Source organism: Piliocolobus tephrosceles, chromosome 9, assembly GCF_002776525.5.
Source record: "Piliocolobus tephrosceles isolate RC106 chromosome 9, ASM277652v3, whole genome shotgun sequence".
In the NCBI taxonomy this organism is placed as follows: domain Eukaryota; kingdom Metazoa; phylum Chordata; class Mammalia; order Primates; family Cercopithecidae; genus Piliocolobus; species Piliocolobus tephrosceles.
The window spans coordinates 113,958,122-113,974,379 of record NC_045442.1 but is presented as its reverse complement, the minus strand read 5'-3'; the positions used below and the strand labels follow the sequence as shown (position 1 = coordinate 113,974,379).

General features: G+C 40.2%; 1 protein-coding gene across 3 annotated transcripts in view; it reads right to left on the bottom strand.

The window, feature by feature from the left end:
- The window catches only part of ST8SIA6 (ST8 alpha-N-acetyl-neuraminide alpha-2,8-sialyltransferase 6), a 144,188-nt gene that overhangs the window by 56,118 nt on the left and 71,812 nt on the right, over positions 1–16,258 (bottom strand). The window lies entirely within an intron of this gene.

Here is a 16,258-nt window from a genome sequence, read left to right as displayed (position 1 = left end):
AAAAAAAAAAAAAAAAAAAAAAAAAAACGTAGCTGGGCATGGTGGCACACGCCTGTAATCCCAGTTAATTGGGAGGCTGTGACAGGAGAATTGCTTGAACCCAGGAAGCAGAGGTTGCAGTGAGCTGAGGTCATGCCATTGCACTCCAGCCTGGGTGACAGAGTAAGACTCCATCCAAAAAAAAAAAAAATGAGAAGGGAAAGCCACTGTATGATAAATATTTGTTTAAATATATGACTCTTTAATATACTGTGGACTGCCAAGAAATAGAAAATAATGTATTTATTGTCATGCTGCTTGTATACAAGAGTTCTGAATCCCTTCTCAACTATGTATACTTTGAAAAAGCTTCCTAGAGAGTGTAATGCACTCTCCAGGTCAAAAATAACTCTTCTGGTGCTTGCCATGGTATTGGGCACATAGTAGTTGCTTTGTGTTTCTGAAGTTAATATTTAATATGTGACTAGAACTTAAACATGTCCAAAGCTTTCAAACATCAGTTTTGAATGATGACAATAATTAGCCACCAGCCAGGATCTTACCAAAAGAAACCATACTGATACCCAAGCTGCAAGTAAGGTACTGCTGCGTAAGATAATGCTATCTAAGTATATTTCTATTATGGACGCTTGTGTAAAATGTGTAACAAAAGGAACGTGTATTACTGTTGTGGAGCTGGATCGCTTTTGAATAGTTTCACATTATACAATCAAAATCCAATGCTTTTTTCTTTTCAAATTTCTGACTTACAATTCTGCTGTCATTAAGAGTGGCGCCACCGGGCACAGTGGCTCACGCCTGTAATCCCAGCACTTTGGGAGGCAGAGGTGGGGGGATCACTTGAGGTCAGGAGATTCAGACCATCCTGGCCAATATGGTGAAATCCTGTCTCTACTAAAAATACAAAAATTAACCAGGCGTGGTGGCGTGCACCTGTAGTCCCAGATGCCTGGGAGGCTGAGGCAGGAGAATAGCTTGAACCCAGGAGGCACAGGTTGCAGTGAGCTGAGATCGCGCCACTATACTCCAATCTGGCGACAGAGCGAGACTCTGTCTCAAAAAAAAGAAAAAAAAAAAAAAGTAGTGCCGGCCAGGGGCGGTGGCTCACGCCTGTAATCCCAGCATTTTGGGAGGCCAAGGCAGGCAGATCACCTGAGATTGGAAGTTCGAGAACAGCCTGACCAACATGGAGAAACCCCATGTCTACTAAAAATAGAAAAATTAGCCGGGTGTGGTGGTGCATGCCTGTAATCCTAGCTACTCAGGAGGCTGAGGCAGGAGAATTGCTTGAACCCGAGAGGCAGAGGTTGCTGTGAACCAAGATCGCGCCATTGCACTCTAGCCTGGATGACAGTGCTGGACTCCATCTCAAAAACAAAACAAAACAAAACAAAACAAACAAACAAACAAAAAAGAGTGGTGCCTTGGAGTAGTGAAAAGAGAATAGTTAGAATTTTATCCAAATCCCAGCTCTGCCATTTGTAACTGTCTGATGTTCTGCAAGCCATCCTTAGAGGTCATTTGTCTCACTTGTAAAATTAAAATAGTAAAACGTACTCTGAAGAAATATTGCAAGAACTATACATACATTTAAATTACCTGGCAGAGAGTTAGCCCACAAAAATGGTAATTGTCATAATGATGATAATCAGTATTACCATAATTATCAATAGTGATAGTCATAACTTTAAACAAAAGTTATGTCAAATTTATTAAAAAGTGGTTTAACAATCATTCTGTACTTCAAAGAGTACATGAAAAATAATCACAATCTAAGAGTTTGAAAGCATAGTCTCTCTTAAATTATTTGAATTCGTATATTGTTTGTTTCAACTATGAGCATGTATGACTTTTTTTTTTTTAATCTAATTCCCTCAGTTTAAAGGTAAAAAAATGGTATTATGACTTGTTCAAAGTCATGCAATCTGTTAGTGGGAGGATGAGAAATAAAAGACTGTATTTTTCCCGTGTGTGTGTATTATGACATTATGACAAAAATATAATAATGTAAAGGATTATGAACTGAGAAATGGGTTAGTTATCCATGACTATGTAACAAATTACTCCAAAACTTCGTGGCTTAAAATAACAGTAAACATTCATTTTTGCACAGAACTCACGAAGTCTCTTATGACCTTTCTTGAAAGTCACACATTATTTCTGCAATATTCTGTTGGTTACACGGGGCAGCCCTCTTTGGGCTGACAGGGACTATAGAAGTGTATAGATACCAGGAAGAGAGGATCTTTCAGGCTGCGATCTGAGAGACTAAAATAGATGGCCTTTATGAACTAGGAAGGACCACAAGGTTAGGAAAACAAAAGTTACCTACAGATCGAGGGTACAGGGCATCTAGGATGGCAACTCTATAAATTCCCACGGCTGCAAGAAAAACCACACTCTTTCTAAACTCCCTAATAGGAGCTATCAGGCAATTTATCAGGCTGATTTATAACCCAGATAACCTCAACTATGATTGGACGGAGCACAGCCTTACAAACATTGTTTGCTGATAAGCAACTCCAGCAGATCTTAAGCCAGTTTCAGCAGTTTACAGAGGCTGTGCACAAACTGTCTTTCTGTCCTAGAGTTCACCTTTTGACATAAAGAGCTGAATTCCACCTTATTTAAATGCTAAAACCCACCCCAAAGTAAATATGGGATGTATATTACATATATAGCACATGAACTTGACTCCCCCTTTATAAATATGCATAACGTTTCCCTAAAACCTGCTGAATATGCTTGACTTTACCATGTAATACAGACCCTGTGAGGCATAAAACCCAACCCGCTCTTCCTCTCTTTAAAGAGAGAGCACCTATGGTCCACGTTGCAGACTCTCTTCCCAGTTTGCCAACTGATACTGCCAATAAAGCCCTCCTTTCTACTATTTTAGTCACCTCATAGCTCTGGCTACCACAAATAGCAAATGAACTATACCTTTAACATTGCCTGTTATATTTGAAGACATTGAAAACAGCAACAGATTTGCTTTCTTTCCCGATGTCACTTTTAAAATTGAAAATAATTCAAATTACTTCTCAACGACTTTAAATAAGTTTGATTATTTTTATTGCCATGGTCTTCCCAGAAAGGCTTTGTTCAAATGACTAGTTATTTGAGGAAGTATGAGGAAGCCTCCTGATATGAATGTGTAATCAACATTGTAGTCTAACTAGCAAGCCAGCATTTCCATTTTTCTCTGACAGAAAATTCGGTTTTGTTTCCACTGACAAGTACTTATAATAAAATAATACACGATTCTAATCTTCAGCATAGTAAAAATGATAGTAAGGAACTCTTACCAAGTATTAATTAAGGAATTCAGATTAGGATTATGCTAGCTATCTTTTAACATCAACAACCACAACACACACACACACACACACACACACACACACACACACGGGAAAAATACAGTCTTTTATTTCTCATCCTCCCACTAACAGATTGCATGACTTTGAACAAGTCATAATACCATTTTTTACCTTTAAACTGAGGGAATTAGATTAAAAAAAAAGTCATACATGCTCATAGTTGAAACAAACAATATACGAATTCAAATAATTTAAGAGAGACTATGCTTTCAAACTCTTAGATTGTGATTATTTTTCATGTACTCTTTGAAGTACAGGATGATTGTTAAACCACTTTTTAATAAATTTGACATAACTTTTGTTTAAATGAGAACATTTTCAGAGGCTTCTATCATACTTTCAATATTATTAGCTCGGCCGGGTACAGTGGTTCATGCCTATAATCGCAGCACTTTGGGAGGCCGAGGCAAGTGGATCACCTGAGGTCAGGAGTTTGAGAGCAGCCTGGCCAACACGGTGAAACTCTGTCTCTGCTAAAAATAAAAAAATTAGCCAAGCATAGTGGCGGGCACCAGCTTCTTGGGAGGCTGAGGCAGGAGAATCGCTTGAACCCAAAAGGCGGAGGTTGCAGTGAGCCGAGATCGTAGCACTGCACTCCAGCACTCCAGCCTGGGTGACAGAATGAGACTGTCTCAAAAGTACATACATACAGCTGCCCTCCCAACCTGAAATTTCCTATCAGCAAACATAGCCTTTGCTTTGATTACCAAGAAGAATTTCCCAAAATACTAAGAATGTAGTGTGTTGGTATGAACGGCTGTTTTGTGTTGATGTATTATTTTCTGATCTATAGCTCTTATTTTCTTCCAATTTCATATATATATAGGGTCTCACTCTGTCACTCAGGCTGGAGTGCAGGGGTGTGATCACAACTCACTGTAGCCTCAACCTCCCGGCCTCAAGCGATCCTCCAGTCTCCGCCTCCCAAAGCAATGGAATTACAGATGTGAGCCACCATGCCCAGCCCTGGAACTCTTAAAAACTGATGAGAAAAGGCAAGTTAAAAGGTCAGAGGTGAGTAGAAAGACAAAAATGTGCACATTGCTTTAAAAAGCAATCAAAGCACCACAGATTTAAAGCAGAATGGAAACAAGTCACACAGCATTCTAGGCCAAGAAAATCTTGTCTATGACCAAAAATCTTTCTTCCTGATGGGCAACTTGAAACTTAGGATACTTGCATAGTTAGCAGGCTGTCATGTGATATGCTCACATTTGGGCTTTTTGAAGTTTGATCGCCCATAATTTATGCCTTTTCTTTTCAAGCAGCAATCAGGTCATGTTGTTCTCTCCAGGATAATAGAGTTAAGAACACTTAGGGCAAGTCTTTAGTTCACATTTCACCCTGCAAAACGGTGCCTCCTGAGTAACAACTTTGTGCCACTCCATGAAGAAGATATCTTTCAGAAAATTCAGTTGTTCCCGGTGATTTTAAGTGGTACAGCATGAAATAGCTCATCAAACATAGACACTCATCTATGGCGTAAGCTGCACTTAGTCTGTGCAAGGCAGATGTTCCAAATCTTGATTCTGAGCATTTGTATTTTACCCCAGAAAGCTATCTGAATACAAGTGAGCCCACCATGGCCCAGCAGTTGTGCAGGAAGTCACAGGGCAGTGGCTTACACGCTGTTCCTTAGAAGACATCTCAATCCTTTAGTAGAGGATCTATTTAAATGCTCCGGTGCTCAGAAGATGTACAAGATTGCTGTTGTTTAAAAAAAAATGTTTCTTCCCACCTTTAAGAGACACCCTAGAGGCCTATAATCAATAGAATGATCAGAATGGTAGAGCTATTTAATACATACGTGGCAGAGATGCCTGGCAGACTACCACTGATTAGTTCTCCCTTTCTGTAGTACACACCTGTTGCTACAAGCAGCTGCACATCCAGACACTCCATTCCCAAACACCCACCGCACATCAATGCTACTTGCATTTTATTAGACAAAACCCCCAACATGTCCCCATGTCCCCGACATCTAAAGGGCCAGTCCCAGATGGCAGAGTGAGAATGGGAGTGATGTGTGCCCCCTGCAGGCTGCATGCAGTATCAGCTTTCTCTTTATTAGTGGTCACTAAATGGCTTCATCTTAAGATGGAAGGAACCAGTATCCCTGAATCAACATCACGAGGAAAAGCCACCCAGGAGGGTTGGTTGCCTGATAAAGAAGGAATATTTTGCACTGTGTGAGAGAGAGTAAAATTTTGTGCTCAGACTTCCGAGTTTTGAGAGATTTTGTTAGAGAAGTGCATTCTACTCTAACTAAATGGTAGAAACTGAACAAATCTAATGGTACATTTTCTTGGGAGCCAGAACTCTTGGGGGAAATGAAAGAAAAGCATAAAAAAGAGAAGGCAAAACAACAGAAGCAGAAAAACCCAAGAAAAGGAAATGAGTTCATTTCCTGGGTCAGCACCTCTGAAGTATCTGCTCTTAGAAAAATCATTTCATTTATCTGAGGCAATGAGCAATAAGATGGACAGCTTGGATATCCATAGAGACATTTTTCTAAAAATATAAGCAAGAAAGATTACAAGTAATAAGTTTGCCATACTGAAAAATGAGCAAACTAGCAGTGATAAGAAGGCTCTAAAGCATTTTTAATACAGTATAATGTTTTATCTGGGAGATAATGTACTAGAAAGAATAGAGCTACAGAAAAGCAGAGAAATATTTAAGGGAAAAGGACGGGATAGAAAAAAAACAGAAAAGTACAGACCTAAAATAAGAGAAAGAGTCAAAGAAGTTAAAATAGGTTTCAAAAAAGTATTGGTTTATAGATTTAAAATTTTTTTGAAATCTAGCAATTAGTTTGTCAGGCCTCTGAGCCCAAGCTAAGCCATCATATCCCCTGTGACCGGCGTATACATCCAGATGGCCTGAAGCAACTGAAGAACTACAAAAGAAGTGAAAATAGCCAATTCCTGCCTTAACTGATGACATTCCACCATCATGATTTGTTCCTGCCCCACTCTAATTGACCTTGTGACATTCCTTCTCCTGGACAATTGAATCTCAGGAGCTCCCCACTGAGCACCTTGTGACCCCTGCCCATGCCTACAAGAGAAAAACCCCCTTTATCTGTAATTTTCCACTACTTACCCAAATCCTATAAAACTGCCCTACCCCTATCTCACTTTGCTGACTCCCTTTTTGGTTTTAGTCCGCCTCCATCCAGGTGATTAAAAAGCTTTATTGCTCACACAAAGCCTGTTTGGTGGTCTCTTCACATGGACACGCATAACAGAGATGATATAAAAATGCTTTGAAAACCTAAGAAATACATTCATTCAATTATTTGTTTATTCAACAAAAATTAATTGAGCAACTGCTGTGTGCTGAACCTTTGCAGTTGGCACCAGGGGATAGACATGTGAACAAGACATTATCCCATTCGTTTTGGAGCTCAAAATCTGAAACACAGAATAAAGAATTATGGCACAAAAGACCCTATCCCACTCATTCTCCTAATGGCAACTGCCTAATTTTCATTTATTCAAAAAATATAGTTAAGACTAGGGGAGAAAAAGGGCACTTTTCCCTCCCACTATAACTCCATCTTTCTAAATCCCATTTTAGCAATGTGAAAGGGACAGATAGGCTGAAGAAAGAGAAGATTCTAAGTCTTTAACAGACCATGACAAAAATAGGGCCAGATAATTATTTCTAAGAAAATGAAATTACTTTTTTATCTGCATACACTGAATGGCTTTCCCCATTGTGCTCCCTAAGTCTGTAATAGCACTGGTTATGGAACGCACAATCCCTGACCATAGGCAATACAACCAAAAAAATTAAGTCTCCTGTGTGCAAAACAACACTGTTATAACAACAGGCAATTCATGCCTGCTCTCTCTAGACCTTTGTCAGAACAGAATACCAGTGCAGGCTAATTATATGAGCTAGCTGAAAATTGCATGTGTTTAATGGAAAGGCACCCCCCCTAAAGAATTGCTGAGAGCGGGGCGCGGTGGCTCAAGCCTATAATCCCAGCACTTTGGGAGGCCGAGACGGGCGGATCACGAGGTCAGGAGATCGAGATCATCCTGTCTAACACGGTGAAACCCCGTCTCTACTAAAAATACAAAAAAAAAAACTAGCCGGACGAGGTGGCGGGCGCCTGTAGTCCCAGCTACTCTACTCCGGAGGCTGAGGCAGGAGAATGGCATAAACCCGGGAGGCGGAGCTTGCAGTGAGCTGAGATCCGGCCACTGCACTCCAGCCCGGGCACAGAGCAAGACTCCGTCTCAAAAAAAAAAAAAAAAAAAGAATTGCTGAGGAAAGGTCTTAGCACCCAAAACAAAACAACAGAGGAGTGAGAGGGCAAAAATGGGGGTATGGGCACCCGGCATTCTCATTAGCATACCGCAGTTAACCACTTTTGTTGATTCACATCAAAGAGTTGTCAAATTCTCTGCCTTGAAAAAGATGCCTTCCATGATTAGAGAATTTTCTTCCTCTCTCACTCAAGTGTTTTGCAAAAACACAGATATTTGTCACTCTCAAGTTGAGAACTTTTGTCACTTTGGAAAGCAAAAACAGGTAATGTCAGAGATCACTGAAGAGAGTCAAAGGCAAATTTCACTCATTAATTTACACATCTGTCAAGCAGTATAGCCAGCTTTCCGCAGGGTCCGGTGGAGCAAAGACCAGTTTGCCCGTTTTACTTTTCCTTCATCATTTTGTCATATGTCTGATGTGCGGAGGGTGCCACAAGAAGTTTGGAAGTCAGGCCGGGCGCGGTGGCTCATGCCTGTAATCCCAGCACTTTGGGAGGCGGAGGCGGACGGATCACGAGGTCAGGAGATTGAGACCATCCTGGCTAACACGGTGAAACCCCGTCTCTACTAAAAAATACAAAAAAACTAGCCGGGCGAGGTGGCGGGCGCCTGTAGTCCCAGCTACTCGGGAGGCTGAGGCAGGAGAATGGCGTAAACCTGGGAGGCGGAGCTTGCAGTGAGCAGAGATCCGGCCACTGCACTCCAGCCCGGGCGACAGAGCGAGACACCATCTCAAACAAACAAAAAAGATGTTGGGAACTCAAGTTCTTCAGAAAAACCTTCATAAAGATCCTTGTAACACCCACATACCCAACAAACAACAAACAAAACAACAGCTTCAACATCAAAACTGGCATGTAGTGCATCTCCAGTGCATGAACTACTTTAAGTCCACCCCCAAAATCAGTGACTTTATCATGAAAGGGGAGAAGCATTTGCAAAAGTGTTCATTCCAGCCAGTCTAGAGAAACCTAGAGTCCTGGCAGGAATGATGGCCTGCTCCCATCAGGGAATTTAAGAAGGGCTTAAAGAAGGGACTTTTCGACCAGGCGCGGTGACTCACGCCTGTAATCCCAACACTTTGGGAGACGGAGGGGGGTGGGTCACGAGGTCAGGAGATCAAGACCATCCTGGCTAACACGATGAAACCCCATCTCTACTAAAAATACAAAAAATTAGCCAGGTGTGGTAGCACGCGCCTGTAGTCCCAGCTACTGGGGGAGGCTGAGACAGGAGAATCGCTTGAACCCGGGAGGTGGAGGTTGCAGTGAGCTGAGATCGCGCTACTGCACTCCAGCCTGGGAGACAAGAGTGGGACTCCGTCTCAAAAAAAAAAAAGAGAGCGAGAGTGAAGGGACTTTTCCCCAAGATCTAAGCAGGTTGTGGAGAAATACAGGGACAATAGTAGGGGACTATTAACAGCTTATCCCTAAATTGAAGGGTCCAGTGGAGGGAATGGGAGAGAGGGAGAGAGAGAGAGGGAAAGTAGGAGTGAAAGTGAGAGAGAAAGAGTGAGAATGAGAAAAGGAGAGGGTGAGAGTCCTAATAATAACCTTAGCGTTTGTTCAGTGAGGCAGCCCTTCTTTCAGTCAAGGATGTAGGCCAGGAGTGTTGGGTCACACCTGTGAAAGGAAAATATCTTGGGCCCCCAAAATCACTAAGGAAAACTCAAGCTGGGAACTGCTTAGGGCAAACCAGCCTCCCATTCTTTTCAAAGTTACCCTCTGCTCGCTAAGATAGGTGCATATCCGATTGCCTCCATTGGAGAGGCTAATCAGAAACTCAAAAGAATGCAACCATTTGTCTCTCACCGGTGACCTGGAAGTTCCCTCCCCGCTAGGAGTCTTCCTGCCTTTGCTTCAAGTTGTCCCGCCTTTCCAGATGTACTTCTTACATATATTGATTGATGTCTCACGTCTCCCTAAAATGTACAAAACCCAGCTATGCCCGACCACCTGGGGCACATGTCATCAGGATGTCCTGAGGCTGAGTAACAGGTGTGTCCTCAACCTTGGCAAAATAAAGACTTTCTAAATTAATTGAGACCTGTCTCTGATTTTCTGGGTTCACATTTTGGTAACCATGAAGGGATTCTGAGTGGAGATGCCCCTGACCTCTCACAAATCTCCTTTTGGTGCCTGGTACCAGCAAGAGCTAACTTTATAGCTCAAATCAATAGGACAATTTGCTGAGGTCTGAGAGCACCTTCCAGAGAATCCCTGATCTCCCAAAATCTGGTTGAGATCTAGTTTATTTTGCTGTACAACTCCTTTTTGGGGGACTTTACTTGCTTCCAACTGGAAGGCATGACGATGGAAGGCAGGTACCTCCTTTATGGAGCTTGAGCTCCCTTCCAACAGGGAAGATAAGTTTTGTTTCATTTGTTTCCTGCTTCTAGGATGGTAGAGAGCAATCTACAGCTTGAGACCCATCACTAAGAAACTGGTTTGGGATTCTGTCTTGCAAATTACTTTGAACAACAAACGTTAGTATTTAACAACCAGCTGGTGTTAATTTCTGCTTACACTTACAGCACTCAGAAATCATATAATTTGTGTGATCATTGTTAGTTTTGCTTAATGGTTTTGTTGTTTGTTTCTGTCTTGGTCAAATCCGAAGGGGAACCCTAAATTATGGGGAACAAGGTCTCTGAAGTGGGAGGAAAATGGCCATCAAAAGGAAAAAAAAGATTTTTAATTTTAACTACAAAAGGGGCTTTATTTACATAAGAAGGCCACCTTTTTTGCCAGCCAGACCAAACTGAAAGAGCAATGGCTGTACTTCTGAAATAGCAGCATTTAGTCCTAGCTGAAATATGTAATAAAATAAAAAAAAAAATTTTTTTTAAGGAGCTCCACGGTTAAAAGTCAGCTTAATGAAAAAGCTAACAGCCAAGATATGTGTGTGTATGTGTATGTGTGTATGTGTACATGTTTGTATTTGAAAGGCTTTCCTGTTTTGTTTTGGTTTTTGGTCTGTTTTTCTCTCCTTTTTTTTGGTCTGTTTTTTTCCTTTTTCTTCCCAGTTGACTGAGTTCTGTTTTCACCTGATTTTTTGACTAACATAGTTACTGCAACACAGGTTACTCTTGGATTTTTAAGGAAGAGTGTAGTTTAATTTTATGTTTAATTTGACTCAAATAAAAATGAAAGTGTCTCCCTCTAGTACCACCAGACTTTTTCTCTCTGTACCTTATGATGCAAATTTTGCTATTTGATTTTCACCTAAGTTGCTTCCTTTAATGTGCAAACTTAAGGCTATTTAGCTGACAACTACCTAGGGTGGTAAAACAAATTATCAAGAATCTGAAAGTCTATAATACGAAAAAAGGTGGGGGGGGTGTAAATCTATAAAATGTACTTCCATCGGCATGCCTAATATGTCTTTATATGTATTTAGGTGTTGTGTGCACAATGTTTCACTACTAAAAATATATAAAAGAGCTCTAATTAATTGGCTTAAAAAAAGTGCTTAAATCAGATACCAAAAAAGACTAGTCACATGCTTTTAAAGGTTATATAACTTAAGTAAAATCTTTAATAAATAAGCTGGCTTTAAAATTTTTGGTAAAGGGCCGGGCGTGGTGGCTCATGCCTGTAATCCCAGCACTTTGGGAGGCCGAGGCAGGCGGATCACGAGGTCAGGGGATCGAGACCATCCAGGCTAACATGGTGAAACTCCGTCTCTAGTAAAAATACAAAAAATTAGCCGGGTGTGATGCGGGCACCTGTAGTCGCAGCTGCTTGGGAGGTTGAGGCAGGAGAATGGCAGGAACCTGAGAGGCGAAGCTTGCAGTGAGCCGAGATGGCGCCACTGCACTCCAGCCTGGGTAACAGAGCAATACTCCGTCTCAAAAAAAAAAAATTATTGGTAAAGTAATATTATAAGTGTCTTAAGAATTGCCAGCATATATTTTTGTTTGCATTTATTAATCAAGCAATTTCATACTTATCCTTGCCAAATACTGTAAGGTGTCAAAACTTGGCATGGGTTACAAAACTGTAAACCCAGCCCAAAACAGAATGATCTTTGCTTGTGTAGTTTTTAATAAGTAAGACATTCATATGGGTTTAAGGAAAATAGCTGCATCTCAAGTTTAGTAAGATTATCATAACTTCTAAACCTGTGGCTTTAGGCAGTCTAGTCCACAGACAATAAGGAGGTTTGTTTTGGGAAAGAACTGTTACCGTCTTTGTTTCAAAGCTAACCTATAAACCAAGTTTCTCCTAAAGTTAGCTTGGCCTGTGTTCAGGAATGAACAAGGACAGCTTGGAGGTCAAGAGCAAGATGGAGTCAAGTCAAAATTTTTTCACTGTCTCAGTTATAATTTTGCCATGGTGGTTTCATAACTTTAAATAATGACTATCACATTTTTCATAAAAAATCTAGGTAAACTATTAAAATAAATAATTAGGTAAATGTAATGGGATAAATACTTGTAGACAAACTGGTCATAATTTAGAATATAAAGTTGTATTACATTAAATAATAGATATCTCATTATTTGGGAATTTTCCGATAAAAGAAGTTTCAGTGATAAAATTTTTTTTAAATAAAGGTCATTACATCCATGTCTCTTCTTGTAGGTGCTTTTTTGTTTGTTGGTTTGTTATTTTTTTGAGACAGAGTCTTGCTGTTTTCACCCAGGCTGGAGTGCAATGGTACAATTTCGGCTCACTGCAACTTCCTCCTCCCAGGTTCAAGCAGTTCTCCTGCCTCAGCCTCCCAAGTAGCTGGGACTACAGGTCTCTGCCACCGTTTCTGGCTAATTTTTGTATTTTTAGTGGAGACAGGGTTTCACCATGTTGGCCAGGCTGGTCTTAAACTCCTGACCTCAGGTGATCCACCTGACTCAGCCTCCCAAAGTGCTGGGATTACAGGCGTGAGCCACTGCACCCGGCCTCTGTATATGCTTTTAAAGCCCTTGTAACATTGACTTACAGGGCTTTAACTCCTGGGTTTAAAAAGGACATCAAGTCCTGCTAAATCTTAAAAACTGATGGAAATTAAAGCCTCATCTTCAGGCCCCATAGAAGATGCCAATCAAAATAAACTGCATGCCTGATATACAGGGCAAGAAATTAAAGCTATTCAATGCCTCAAGGCCCAGGGACTACTGTGAAAGAGGTGGGCCCATAAGATTGTAAGGGCCGATTTTGAAAGTTAAAATAAGTTCACTTTCTCTATAAATTAATCATTAGTGTCAAAGGCACACTGATGCAAAACTAGTATATGGATCCCTGTGTCAGATTAAGAAGGTTTTCTAGAAGCATAACCAACACCTTAATAAAGGTTATAAAGGTTATAAAAGGCTTGTGGAAGTTATATTTTATAATCAAGATTAAATTTTATAGATTGTTTAAAAAATTTTGAAGAACAAATGTAATAGGCTTCATGCTGTTTTTATTAGGGCTTCTTATTTTGAAAATTAAGTCTCTTTTCACAAAGAATGAAGGTTTTCACTTTCTTTTTTAAAAAATACTTGAATTATCACTTTGGTTAAATAAATGACTTTACAATGACCTGTAATCCTATTTTGCAATATCAAGTGTTTTAAACCTTTGATATTTGGCAAACTTTCTAAAATCAAATCATAAATTATGTCTTTTCCTAATCTAATTAATCCTTTAAGACACTAGGTTCCCTAAAGACCAAAAAATGACATAATTTGGCTTATTTGGTATAAAAATTATACAGGAAGCATTGTCAAATATAAAGTGGTATTTAGTTTTCTTTGGGCTGTATTTGTATAAATATATTATTAATATGTGTTCCAAAATTATGGGAAACTCCTATAATTCTGATATAACTTAGTGTACATTATCAGTAATAGTCATAATTGTTATAACCATTGTGTGCCACAGAGGTAACAAATTTTCTTGTCAATTGTGTCTTTTGACTATGACTGTCTTAAAACTTCTTTTTCATCCATGGACAATTGTTGTCTTGTTTTGTTCCTCTTTAGAGGGTGGTTTTATAATCAGCTATAAAACTTCAACAGGTGCTTTAAATGCAGATTTCTAATGCCTTTGTAGATTGTGATATCAGAATGTAGGAAAAACTTTCAGAACTCGTGGAGAGCTAAAATATTCATGAGTATCAAGCAGAACACAGGACTTAACTGCATGGACTGAAACAATCTTTTTGACTTTTTGTTTAAAAGTGTTTACTGATCCTTTGTTTTTTCAGACCCTTAAAACATTTCTTCTGAGCTACTGACAGTTTTTAACAATTTAGAATACTCCCATGAACAAAATTTGGAGGACATTTGTTTCTCTCTAACTGATTTGTCTGGAATTTGGAAACTATTTGTGAATATTCTTAACTTATGGCAATACAGCTATTTGCATAAGTGCAATAGGAATCTGTTTTCATTTGTAACAGGACACATTGGAGAAACTGGTTATTTTACCAAGGCTTTGACTGGAATGCTGTGCTTTCCTTTAAAGAATCAAACTTGACTTACGGAGCCAATAAAGCCCTTGGGAAAACTGGCTTCAAATTTTGTGTACACAGTCCCTGTACAGGGTTTCTGACCTGTGGTAAAAACAGAATGCCACTTTCTGACAGGCACAGAACTCCCAGGTTAAACTTGGAACCTCAAGAGGAGAGAAAGTCGTAAGTATTTGATGGCACAAATCCATGGCTGGGCTTGGCTTTTAAAAAGTCTTATCTGAGTTTCCTTCTATGGAACAGAGTTCCATCAAAGCCAATTTAAAAACCTATGTAAAAATAATTATTCCTGCTGCACTATATACAAATAATTAGGCCAAGTATAATAAGCAAACCAGTGCTATCATGATTTGTCTTTAGTAAAATGGGAAACTGGAGAGAGAAAAAAATTGTGTTTCAAAACACAATTATACCTGTTAGTATAATAAACAGATAGTATACCTGTTAGATTCTAGTCACGCCTAATTTTTTTTGTTGTTGTTGTTTTTTCCCCCATTTTTATTATTTTCTACAGTTTGGACCAAATTCTAATTTTTCTTGGCTACAAGTCTTCAAAATAATGTTTTCAATTTTTTTCTTTTTCTTTTCCATTTTTCCTAATTTGGAGTCACTAACATCTAAGCTGTGCTTTCTTCAAACCATGAGAACTGAAGCCAGACAATTTAAACTTCAGAAGAAAATAACAGTAACCAATTTACATACATAAGCCACTTTCCTATCTACCTACTAATGTATGGACTTCAGAGTAATGTGGCCTACATCGATTTTTCCAGGATTGTTCTTTCGTTTGTTGTTTTTCCCCCTTTCTCCCCCTAATTTTCTTTTCACAGGACAGGAGACTTCACAACCTGCTAAAATGAACTTTCGGGACCTACCCATCTAGGAGCAAACCATCCTAGCCATGAAAGATCAGGTGAAACCTGAAACCAGAGACTTTTTTTTTTTTTTTTTTGTAAAATCATTTCTCCAAAAGATTTTTAAAAAGAAAAAGGTGAAATGTGAAAGGAAAATACCTTGGGTGCCAAAAATCACTAAGGAAAACTCAAGCTGGAAACTGCTTAGGGCAAACCTGCCTCCCATTCTATTCCAAGTTATCCCTCCCCTCACTAAGATAGATGCATATCTGATGGCCTTCTTTGGAAAGGCTCATCAGAAACTCAAAAGAATGCAACCATTTGTGTCTCACCTATTTGTGCCCTGGAAGTTCCCCCCACACTTCAGTTTTCCTGCCTTTGCTTCAAGTTGTCACCCCCTTTCCAGACCAAACCAACTTACTTCTTACATATAATGATTGATGTTGTCACGCACCTCCCTGTGAAGAGACCACCAAACAGGCTTTGTGTGAGCAATAAAGCTTTTTAATCACCTGGGTGCAGGCGGAGTGAGTCTTGAGTCGGAAAAAGGAGGGAGATCGCAGTCTTATAGGATTTGGGTAGGTAGTAGAAAATTACAGTTAAAGGGGGTTGTTCTCTTGCAGGCAGGGGCGGGGGTCACAAGGTGCTCGGTGGAGAGTTCCGGAGACTTAATATCCAGGAGAAGGAATGTCACAAGGTAATGTGATCAGTTAAGGGAGGAACTGGCCATTTTCACTTCTTTTTGTGATTCTTCAGTTGCCTCAGACCATATGATGTATAAGTGCAGGCTTGGGCTCAGAGGCCTCACAGAGCTCTCATGTCTCCCTAACATGTATAAAACCAGGCTGTGCCCCAACTACTTTGGGCACATGTTGTCAGGACTTCCTGAGACTGTGTCTCGGGCGCATCCTCAATCTTGGCAAAACAAACTTTCTAAATTAACTGAGACCTGTCTCAGATTTTGTGGGTTCATGTGCCTGTAAACACAACACTTTGGGAGACCAAGACAGGACTATCACTTGCACCCAGGAGTTTGAGACCAACCTGGGCAACGCAGAAAGACTCTGTCTCTACAAAAAATAAAAATTAGCCAGCCATGGTGGCACGCACCTGTGTTCCTGGCTATTCAGGAAGCTCAGGTAGGAGGATCGCTTGAGTACAGGAGGTCAAGGCTGCAGTGAGCTGTGTTCGCGCCACTGCAGTCCAGCCTGGGCGACGGAGTGAGACTGTGTCACACACACACACACACACACACACACACACACACAGGCCGGGCACGGTGGCTCAC